The 10,650-nt window shown below is 31.8% G+C and overlaps 1 protein-coding gene across 2 annotated transcripts in view; it reads left to right on the top strand.

Annotated features, from left to right (window-relative positions):
* The first annotated feature begins 1,450 nt into the window (after positions 1 to 1,450).
* LOC149419238 (uncharacterized) overlaps positions 1,451 to 10,650 on the top strand; it is a 71,963-nt gene continuing 62,763 nt past the window's right edge. For both annotated transcript variants that reach the window (XM_089637744.1, XM_089637742.1), the window contains exons 1-2: positions 1,451 to 1,542; positions 9,719 to 9,944. The gene's annotated coding sequence lies outside the window, so the exon portion shown is untranslated. The remainder of the gene's footprint in view (positions 1,543 to 9,718; positions 9,945 to 10,650) is intronic.

Genomic DNA, 10,650 nt, shown 5'->3' with positions numbered 1-10,650 from the left:
TTCTGTGAAAGATTTTTTCAAGTTCTGTTTTTATTTCAGTTTTGTCAAGCAACTACCCTACAATGATATTAAAACAGAACTTGAATAAGTCTTTCACAGAACCCGAAAATGAACGTTGAAATTTGATGAATTGTTCAAATTCTCCGAAACAACCCGTCCTTAGAGTATTTAACTGGATAGTTTATCGCTCTTTGTACACAAAATTGCATGTAAATCGAATGGATTCTTATGATAATAATAACATTATAATATTTACATACACACATTGCAATTATGCGATATTTCATCTGAAGTGCACTGAGCCTACAAATATTGCCTAAGTATTGTAGCCTAAAGTAGCCTAAATATTGCACTAAGCCTACAAATATTGCTTATACATTTTCTTAGAATCTTGAATCTGGACTGTTATTTTTATTTAACATAAAACTGGTCAAAATATTATCAATTACATAGTCTGTGTACACTGTACAGTGTACATGGGTCTAATTGGACCCGAAATCAATTATGTAGTGTAAACATTGCTTTCGGTAATTTTTCTATTTGTGTTTCAATTTATTGTAATATTATACTGTACACCAAGTGATAAAATTATCCAAATATAAGATTATTTCGCATAAGAAAACACTCTGTTATTGATATGTATTCATTAATTTGTTATTGGTGTAGTAAAATATTTTCAACTCAAAATAACTTTTTCCCTTTACTATATGACACCTCGAACATAAAACCACCTAGTTTTTCTTAGTAAATAGAAGAAGAGAAAAAATAACAATAATCCTGTTTCGTGATTTTTTATCTCTAAAAATCTCGTCTGTCTGTTTGTGCGCTACGCTAAGCTACGCAGCAGATTTTTATGGGGTTTTCAGTTTCAATAGAAAATTTCTTATTGTATATAATATTTATAGAAAGTAGAGAAAATTCGATGGTTATCCTGGAATGCACAACCTCAAAACTTCACTAAAAACCATCCACAACCCCGAGCAACGCCGGGCGCACGTCAGCTTGTACTAAATATACGAAAACACACTATGAATATGAGTCCAAACATAAAAATAGAAAGTTACAAACAATTTTCCCAAGTAGCAATACCACCTCCAATAATTTACAAACTTACATTTAACTAGTTTCTAACTTCAATAAAAGAACAACGTCTCTTTTAAAAATAATTTCTTTTAAATTTAACATAGACAATAATATTTAAATAAAATCTTTCCTCGCCACTGCTCCGGCCACGTTAAAATAAAGAATCGGCCTATAGTTCCCCGCACATCCGTATAATAATAGAAGTCCCCCGAGATGGGACATTTTTTGGCATCGCTGCCCGGCGTCGCAGCGCCTCGATCCGTCGCGATGTCGAACACTTGTGGAACGGGCGCCGCCTTCTAGTGTTGCCGTGTTCTAGCACTGCGGGCACGTTAGTTCCGCGGTCACTACGGCTGTTGGCACCTGTTCGCGCTGCCTTAAAAGCTCGCGTTCACGTCGCGAGCGAGACCAAGTGTTCCTGTGTTACGTTCATCAGCGCTATCGACGCTATATTGCGAAGTGAGACATTCGAGCAGTGTTGTTTGTGTGTCTAAAAAATTCTTCTGTTTTTCTTTCTTGTTTAAACTTTCATTCTGTTTCTGTTTGAAATTGAATAAATTTAATTGTTAGTTTTTTCTTATGACTATAATTTAGAAAGTTAGGTACACTAATAATATGTAGGTAACTGGCTAACTGATAACTATATTGAATAAGCTGTTGGAAATTTGTGATCCTGAAATTATCTAAAATTTTCTGCAAGATAAAAGATTTAATATGTCAGCTTGATATTTACCCAATGTATGTTTGAATGATTTTTTAATATTTAAATTAAGAGTGCAAAAGAGTACCAACTGCTCCCGATTGTCCGAAGTCAGAGGGACTGTGACATCCTCAATTGGGTATGTTATGAGGCTAGTGTGGGAGTAAGGGAAAGGGATGGAAATGGGATAGAGGAAGGTGAAGAAGTACCTGGCTCTTCATACCTGGTCAACACGGCTAAAGCCATTTTAAGGATCAAATTGATTCTGTGCGTTCGTTTTTCACCTGGGCAATACTAAGAGTATCTACCAATGTTTTCACTATTCAAGACTCATTCAAGTAAAATACATTTTATTGTTATTATGGTGTTGACGGGATTAATTCCAGCCGGGAGCGTATTCTTAAATACTTTCGTACACTGCACTGTTCTTTTGATTTTTCTTCTTGATGTTTAATTTTTCTCTCAATGTTTTGTTTACTATCCGCTTACGAAAAATGTTCCAATTCCAACCAAATCTAACCCCACATGTTTCCTCTTAGTTTTTCTATCCCAAACTACATTTCACCAACAATATTCCACCTGTCAGATCGAATTCAATTCATAACAGATACTTTAAAATGGCAGAATGGTAGATACTCTCAATATAAATCTTGTTATAGACCGCTATTTGGTAGCCAGATATGAATAACCAGGTACTTCCCCACCTTCCTCTTTCATTCAATCCCAAATTCCCTCAGCCTCACAATATACCCCAATTAGGGATACCATAGTCCCACTGGCTCCGTACAGTTGGACGATTTGAACTCGTATGCAGAATTTATATGAAAAGAGTTTATTAATTAGAAATGCATATTTATTTGTTCCATTTTTCAAAATACTTTTATTACGTAACATTATGTATGTAAATTATTATTGATTGAGCGCAGCCGTTTTGCATTTCGCCTGTCTGAATTTTTTTTTACGTTACGTTTCAAGATGGTGGCCGTTTTAATGTTTCAGTAAAAAAATCCCTTTTTCAGGTGTAAAATCGTCGTGTTAATTTCTTATACGCATTTTTTCTTTTTTTGTTGTAAATACCTTATGAAAGTATTGAAAAGTTAGAAAAATTTATGAAAGTTAGAAAAAAATGTCATTTAGAGTGACGTTCCTTTGGAAAATTTGTATAAATCCTTATTTGAAATAATATAAATTTTTTAAATGTTATTTACAACATATGCGCCCTTACCATTCATACCATGCATTAATAGTAGTTTATCAGTTGTGTAATATTTGAAACACATTTATTAGTAGGACCTATGGTCTTTAATTCAGTATGTAGGTATTTAAATCTTACAAATCTTATGAATTTAGAGGAAATCTAGATTTTCATGTATTGAATACGAGAAAATTAGAATAGTCCTTTTATAGATGCGATTTCCAGTGTTCATAGAACTACTAGGTAGTTCAAGATATTGAGAATAGGCACTTTAAGATATTTCAAAATTAATTATCTAGGCTAGGCCACTTTAACGGTGAAACAACGATCATTGCCTTGCTATCGATCATTGTTACCTTGTTATGCATCTATGTTATTTTCCGAATTCAAACTCAGTTTAAAAATAACTAATTAAAAACTGAACCCTAACCAACCTCAACAACTAACCACTACTCATTCCCGGCATTCAACGGGAAACTGGATGATGTTGACTTACCTCAATATTCTTAGGAAGTCTTGAATCACGTATTTCGGCTCATAATTTTTTTAATTTGAAATTTTAGAAATCGGTTTAAACATAAATTATAAATGATAATATTAACAAACACTTTTCGTTTGAAATTATTTTTATAAATACAGTACAAACGTTTTAAACTTTAATGATACAGGCACACTACGCTATCCGCTATATATGTACCAAACGTTTTTTGGGTCTTATTACAGTCAGTCCATTTATCACTTTTTTACAGTTTGCAATGTACAGTTTTGCATTTTGGAGGATTGTGATTATCGCCAATTTAAATTGGTTGTTGGCTGAATGATTCTGTGGTTCTCCGAAGGTTGCGTGATTACTCTCGGTGTGCAAAAATGAGAATTCGGATATTTTAAATTTAGTTTTTATTTTAACAAAACTCACGTTACAATAATTTTATGAACAAAACAGATCGCGTACATTAGAGGAGATTTAGGGCTTAACCGGCAGCAAGACCGCTGGAGAGAAAATAAAGATCGCGCGCAGGCTCACAGTGATACCAGTCTCATATGAATGTAGGTAAAAGTAATGTTGTCATTGTTTTCGGGAGATGTAAACTCCGTATAATTTACCCTACAACATCTTATTTATTTTTAATTTTCCGTAAAAAACAAATACCGTTTAAGAAACTAGATAAAATTATCTTTCCGGTGTTTTCTAAATATAAAATTTTATTTTCAAGCTTGAAAAATGTTGTGAAAAAAGCTAACCACATTTTTTCTCCAATCGTAGAAAATTTTTGAGAACTCGATATTTCAAGAACATGTTCGTTTTTGTTCAGAGAATTTAAAAAAAAAACTGTACGTTTACTTTTATCTCGTTGATATAGTAAAAAATAAGAAATTATTTTTAAAGTTTAACTGGTTTTTACAATAGCGGCGCGAAATATGAATTATTGTTAGGATTTTATTTATAGATTTCAATATAAATATTTGAGGAAAGCTGGAAAGATTAAGTATTTCTTTTTCTAACGTCAAAAAATTACGTTTTTCCGCATGATAAAAAAAATACAGAAATACTGTTATAAAATACGGACGCCTGGTCATATATGACCCTCAAACGCTGGAGGGATTAAATAATACTGTTGTTGGGCTTAAACTCAGCAAAATCATTTTCAACTCTAATGGAACTGTCGCACTATGCTGTACGCATCAAGTATTTTTTAGGCGTGGTCTACATCACCATATCGCTCGCCATACAATCCCATACAGACCTGTCACAACAAACAGATGTATTATAAGTGTGGGCATGGCGATTATGATATGCCACGATTTGCTAGCGATGCGATATTTGAAAATGATGCGACAATTAGGAGCTGCCGTGGTCACACGGCTGTCAGCTTTCAAGTTTACAGATCTCCTACAAAGAAATGATATTCCGTGGCAGCTCCCCAATTTCCGTAGGGATAGCTTCGTGCAACACTACAATAATATATAATCTGTATAGACTACGCCCAACACTTGATGCGTATAGCGTTTTCTGACACAGGTAGGAATTAGCTGATATTCGAAGTAATCCAGGAGTCGCTTGTGTGGAAATTAATGTAAAATCAAAATGCAGTTATATTTTAAGCTCCAATGAAGTTTGAGTTTACCTTAATCCAAAAACTCATAGATTATTATTATATCATTTTATTTTTTTCCTTCATAAAAAAAAATCATTTTTTTACATTTAAATAATATTACAGTTATGATATTAAATTTACGAACATTTACGTACTCTCATAATATTTATAAATGCTTAAATACGCATTAGATTGGTTGTATTAAATTTATCACGATGAAGGTACTTATTTTTCAATTTTCATCAAATAATTTCTTTGCGTGTTTTAAGCATCTTACAGTAATTGCGGCATTAAATAAAGTTTTCCTTTTATTCAAGTTTAAAGTTGGAGTAAAATTGATGAGTTCTCCGATAATTGATATAGTTACCTACTACTTACCTTAAAAGTACTCTTTAGATCCTATAAACAAGTCTATATTGAATTTTATTATGATGCGTAAACATTTGCGAGCCAAACCACAAATGACGGAAAATATTCTCGGTTCGATTCGCTAATGTATGTGTAGCATAAAAGAGATACAAATGTTTCCTGATATTCGAAAAACGTAATAATAATAAATTTAAATTCTTCTGCCACTGTCATTTTTATTTATATTCATTTAAGTAATCTTATAAAATGTAAGAAGAAGAAGAATGACGGGTACTGTCATTATGATTTGAACATTATTTATTGGGTTATAACCTATTTTTTCTGCAATACATACACAACCAACTCTCAGACACACTCACTAACCAATAGGATGCATGATCTGGAACACGTTAAGCTTCTTGGCTCCAACTGGTGAAAATTCAAATTTACATTTAAAACTACACAAAACAAAAATTTACATTTAAAATTACACAAAATAAAATATGTTGCGGTTACCTAGAAAATTGTCACACAAATTTTGGAATTGAAATTTTCGGAAGACTTGCTTTGCTTAAAGACCACATAGGCCTAAAACAATTAGATAAATTCTACAATTTATTAGAAGTTCAAATGAATAAATTTCTTATACATTTCCTTTATTTAATAAATATTAAAAAAAACCCACCTATATATTAAAAACTATGTTTTTAATGTACGTTTTTTTTTAAATTCAAATTAGGAATTACTCCTAGTTAGGTACTTGCAGTTATTTCTCCAAAGAAACGTCACCATCTAAAAAACTTTTATTCCTAGTTAGGTACTTGCAGTTATTTCTCCAAAGAAACGTCACCATCTCAATAACTTTTATTCCTAGTTAGGTACTTGCAGTTATTTCTCCAAAGAAACGTCACCATCTCAATAACTTTTATTCCTAGTTAGGTACTTGCAGTTTTTTCTCCAAAGAAACGTCACCATCTAAATAACTTTTATTCCTAGTTAGGTACTTGCAGTTATTTCTCCAAAGAAACGTCACCATCTAAATAACTTTTATTTTTTTTAATCTAAATTTGGACGGAGGGGGGGTAAAGGTTACATGGAAAATATGCGAATGATAAAGTTCAAATAAACATGACGACTTGAATAATAAAGGGGGATATAGCAGATTTTACGAAACGGAACGCACAAACAAATTTACAGGCAGACAAAATGCACAACAAGTCCAGTCGAGTTAAAACAGGACGCTCAGTCAACTACTGTACGAGCAATTAGTTACCTGCGTACAGTTAAGTGGTAGCCACGTGCAATCACCTCCCCGCCTCAGCCATTAGTTTACCTAATTAAATCCGGAAAATTCCGGAAAGAGTTTTTGTTTCTGTTTAATTTCTTCCTCAAAATTATAATTTTACCCAATTCTACCTCGAAAATGACGGTATTACGAGACGATTTAAAAGCAATACCAAAGCAATTAAATTATCAAATTTATGATCTTGTCCTCCTAAAAGAAAAACTTTTTGCATTAATTTGCTTCTTTCACGAATTTGGACATATTTCAGGAAATTTCTTCTTTGCTATATTTTTATTGGTTTTAAGCTAATAAAATCTTGTAAGTGAGTAAAGTGTTGATATTTAGAGAATAAACAAAAATTGGTACAAATTGCTTGTCAAGTATTTGCTGTCCCAGAACAAAAAAAAAGTTTCAAAATATGTATCTGATTAATTCATCGACCTTTCTCGGGATTTATTTGCATATATTATTATATATGTTAACATCTAATACCCTTTTTTATCGAAGCTTAACTTCATCAGGGCATTATTCACCCTGCAGACTGAAGCCAATCTATAATAATACAAATGTTCGGCTCTTTCGACCTTATTAATTAAGTTGTAAGTTTATAGTTGCTATCTATCTTTTTAAAGAGATTTTCAGTATCAGTTTCATTGTTGTATATTGTTACTTCATAAGGCAGATTTATGTATTTAGTATTTAGATTTTTAACAACACTATAACTAAACTTGTATTAAATCCTATATACGGCTAAGTGAAGTTTTCCCAAGCACACATTCAAGTCCACGTGGTATGTTGTTCTGCCGCGTGTTTCCGCTAAACTTATGTTCCCAATGCAATGGGTCTTATAGCGATCTGAAGTTCTCTTTAACCTTATTTGAATAATTTGTTTAAACTTGTGAACCAGAAGTCTTTCCAGCGACCTATGTTTTTTCCCGGTTTTTAACAATATCTCATTATTTATTTAGGACTTGGTACACCCTTATACACCCTTGAAAATACCCACAAAATTATTTCCTTGCTTCCTAGTAATTTGCCCTTAATTTTCTTAACTGAAAAAAAAATGGTATGATGACTTTTTTCAATAAGTTAACTTCGCATTTCAAAGTTATTTAGAACACGATTGAAAAGATGTTGGGAATTGAATATGTACCTAAACGATTCAAACAGAAAAGTTGTATTTCATTTCAACAAAAATCACACTTTCGCTTCATTGGATTTATAGCTCTTAGCATTTCACGAAACGTTTTAAAAAATCGTTTTAAATTGATTCGCTTTAAATTGAAACCACCTATCTTATATCTCAATATGAAAGAGCTTCAATTGTAATGTAAAATGGAGGAAAAGGTTGCAAATCAATGTTAAAATAAAAATTGTATTTATCCAAGGAGATCACGTCTATTTATCTTTCTCCGGAATATCAAACAATGACCGTCCGACAATATTACTATTGACGCTCGACAATCTCGTGTTGTTGTGTAACCCTAATTCGTTGAAATTAATAAAATGTGCACTATTGTAGTATCTTCGAGATTTTATCATTACCAAGCCTCAAAGTTCCTGCTATTCAATCATATTTTTGTAGTCAAGAATACGCCAATCAAGATTAATAATTTATTACTGTGATTTGTAAGATCTGAATTTAAAAATCAATTAAACCTGTTTTCAGTTTGCGTTTGTAATCCATTTAACAAGCTCCGCGATTTTCACAACGCATTTAAAGATTGTCTCTTCATCATTTTTCATAATAATCTTAATAATCAATGGCTTAAATAGATGTTTTGTTTAATTTTAGAGAGTTGTTAAGTTAGTAACTTAAAATTGTTAAAATCATTTCCAGAAAAGTTTTTCTCCTGAATATTTTCATCTCTCCGTGAATATTCTAAAAGCATTTATTCGATTCTTCAACAAAGTTTAAATAAACAAATTTTTATTCAATTTTAATGGTTTTGTTAAAAAAAACTGTTTACTTTTTACGCTTTAATTTTCGCTATGCTAAGTCAGGTTTTTAACCCGAGACTTGGGCCCAGTGCCAAGTCGGTTACCATTCTTCAATGAAGGTCGAAATTTTGCATAATTGCCTTTTTATATTAAAGATTTTGTTGTGATATGAAAATGGCAAGTATTATTCAAAACACTTTAATTAATGCAATGTATTATCTATATAATGAAGACACAGGAAAACCTTGCACGTTTTAATATACCCACATTGTTGTGTCTCTTTCATGTTATATATTTTACAATTTTTGTGTTCTGTTTCGATTATTGTTCCAAAATAATTCCAGAGACTAACTTAGCTCGGAAAAACAATGTTATTTAATGGTTCATGAGAGAATAAAGACGACCATCAAGATGTCACGATGATTTATAGCGAGCAAGCCTGTCGCCTGGTTGATTTAAGTTATTCAAATATTCTACTGGGTTCCGTTCTGTCAAAAGCTGAGAGATCTTGCGTCATTTGATCCTTTCTTTATTCATGTGGCTATTATGGATGTTTTATTTTCAACAATTCACTTCAGTAGACATTTCATCGAACGGCATTATTAATTCACAGTGCAAATAGTAAAAACACTCTATTATATCCAGAATGATGTATGGCAGAGAGGCAGACAATTTATGAAAGTAGACTGGATGCTGTAGAAATGAGATCTCTGAGACTTAAGTACATATGACCATATTACAATTGTGGAGAACTCTCAGAAAATACATGGCATCGTTAACTGAGTTAAAAAAGGGATGTTTAGATGGTTTAGATTGGATGAGTAACTGAGAAAAGAGACATAGGTAAATGGGAACCGATCAACTCAACACTATAATAATTCAACACCTAAAAATTGATATAAAATCTCTAAAAGTCATGAAATAAAAGCTTGGTTAAATAGGTCAAGTAGGTAAGTTAGTTTTTTTTGTCGCTTTTAATGACTTCATATCACATTTTAAAGGTACGTTGAATAATCATTGTGTTGAGTTTTCATGAAAACATTGTATATTTTGTTTATAATTTATTTCAGCAGGATGTTCAGTGAATAATACTAGTCGCAGTGCAAATAGTTTTCAAACTCTGGCGTAGACAGACACAGTTTTAAAGCAAGTCGAAAACAATATTAATTAAGTTGTGTCTTCTTCAGTAGAAACTTTAAAGTAGAAGTTTTAAAACAGTTGTAACAAGTGCTGGAGTGTCCTGATACAAGAAACAACCCCTTTAATTTCAGCAACTCCGTTTAGTTCAAACTGGTGGTAAGTAACATCAAATTTATCCAATTTGCTAAGTATTTTTGGTCATTCTTCCTATACCTTAATAATGAAAAATATGAATTAGACTGTGAACATTACCAAAATGTCGAATTTTACGCTTTTTGACTAAATGCAGTGCCATTATAAATAATGTTAAAAAGGGTTTCTGAGAATCTTTTTTTGAACTCCGGAATTTTTGTCTTAAATAAATATTGATGAAAATATGCTTTCGTGTGTATAATTGCACGAATTTTGAATAACTAATTACTAATTACTACAATGAACTAATTATTTTCTTTGTCAATTCAGTAAATTTAAAACTGTGTAGGTAAGTACTAATGTTTAAGACGCACCAATCTGTTAACTTTATACCTGATCATCATTAGTAATGTAATTATGTTGATCATCTTAAATAATATTTTTATAAACGAAATAATGTATCTTCATAAATATAGCTTTGTTCGCGACTTCAACCATTGTGACTGTTTTGTTCTCTGCTTTCGTCAGAACAAGTGTAAATGATGGACATGTATATTTTTTTAATTTGTTTACTAGCTGTACCCCACGCGTTGCTGTGGTTTAGTTAGTCTGTGTAGATTACGTCCATCAAAAAAATATGTTTTTATCTGTCGTGGGTGACGTCTATACAATATAGGTATATAAAAACACACGCGTATTCGAATGCAACATTGTATTTAATTTTTATGAA

The sequence above is a fragment of the Hesperophylax consimilis genome, chromosome 12 (assembly GCF_061612785.1).
Source record: "Hesperophylax consimilis isolate HC1 chromosome 12, BYU_Hcon_1.0, whole genome shotgun sequence".
In the NCBI taxonomy this organism is placed as follows: domain Eukaryota; kingdom Metazoa; phylum Arthropoda; class Insecta; order Trichoptera; family Limnephilidae; genus Hesperophylax; species Hesperophylax consimilis.
Note: the sequence above shows the minus strand (reverse complement) of the source record. Positions and strands in the feature narration are given on the sequence as shown.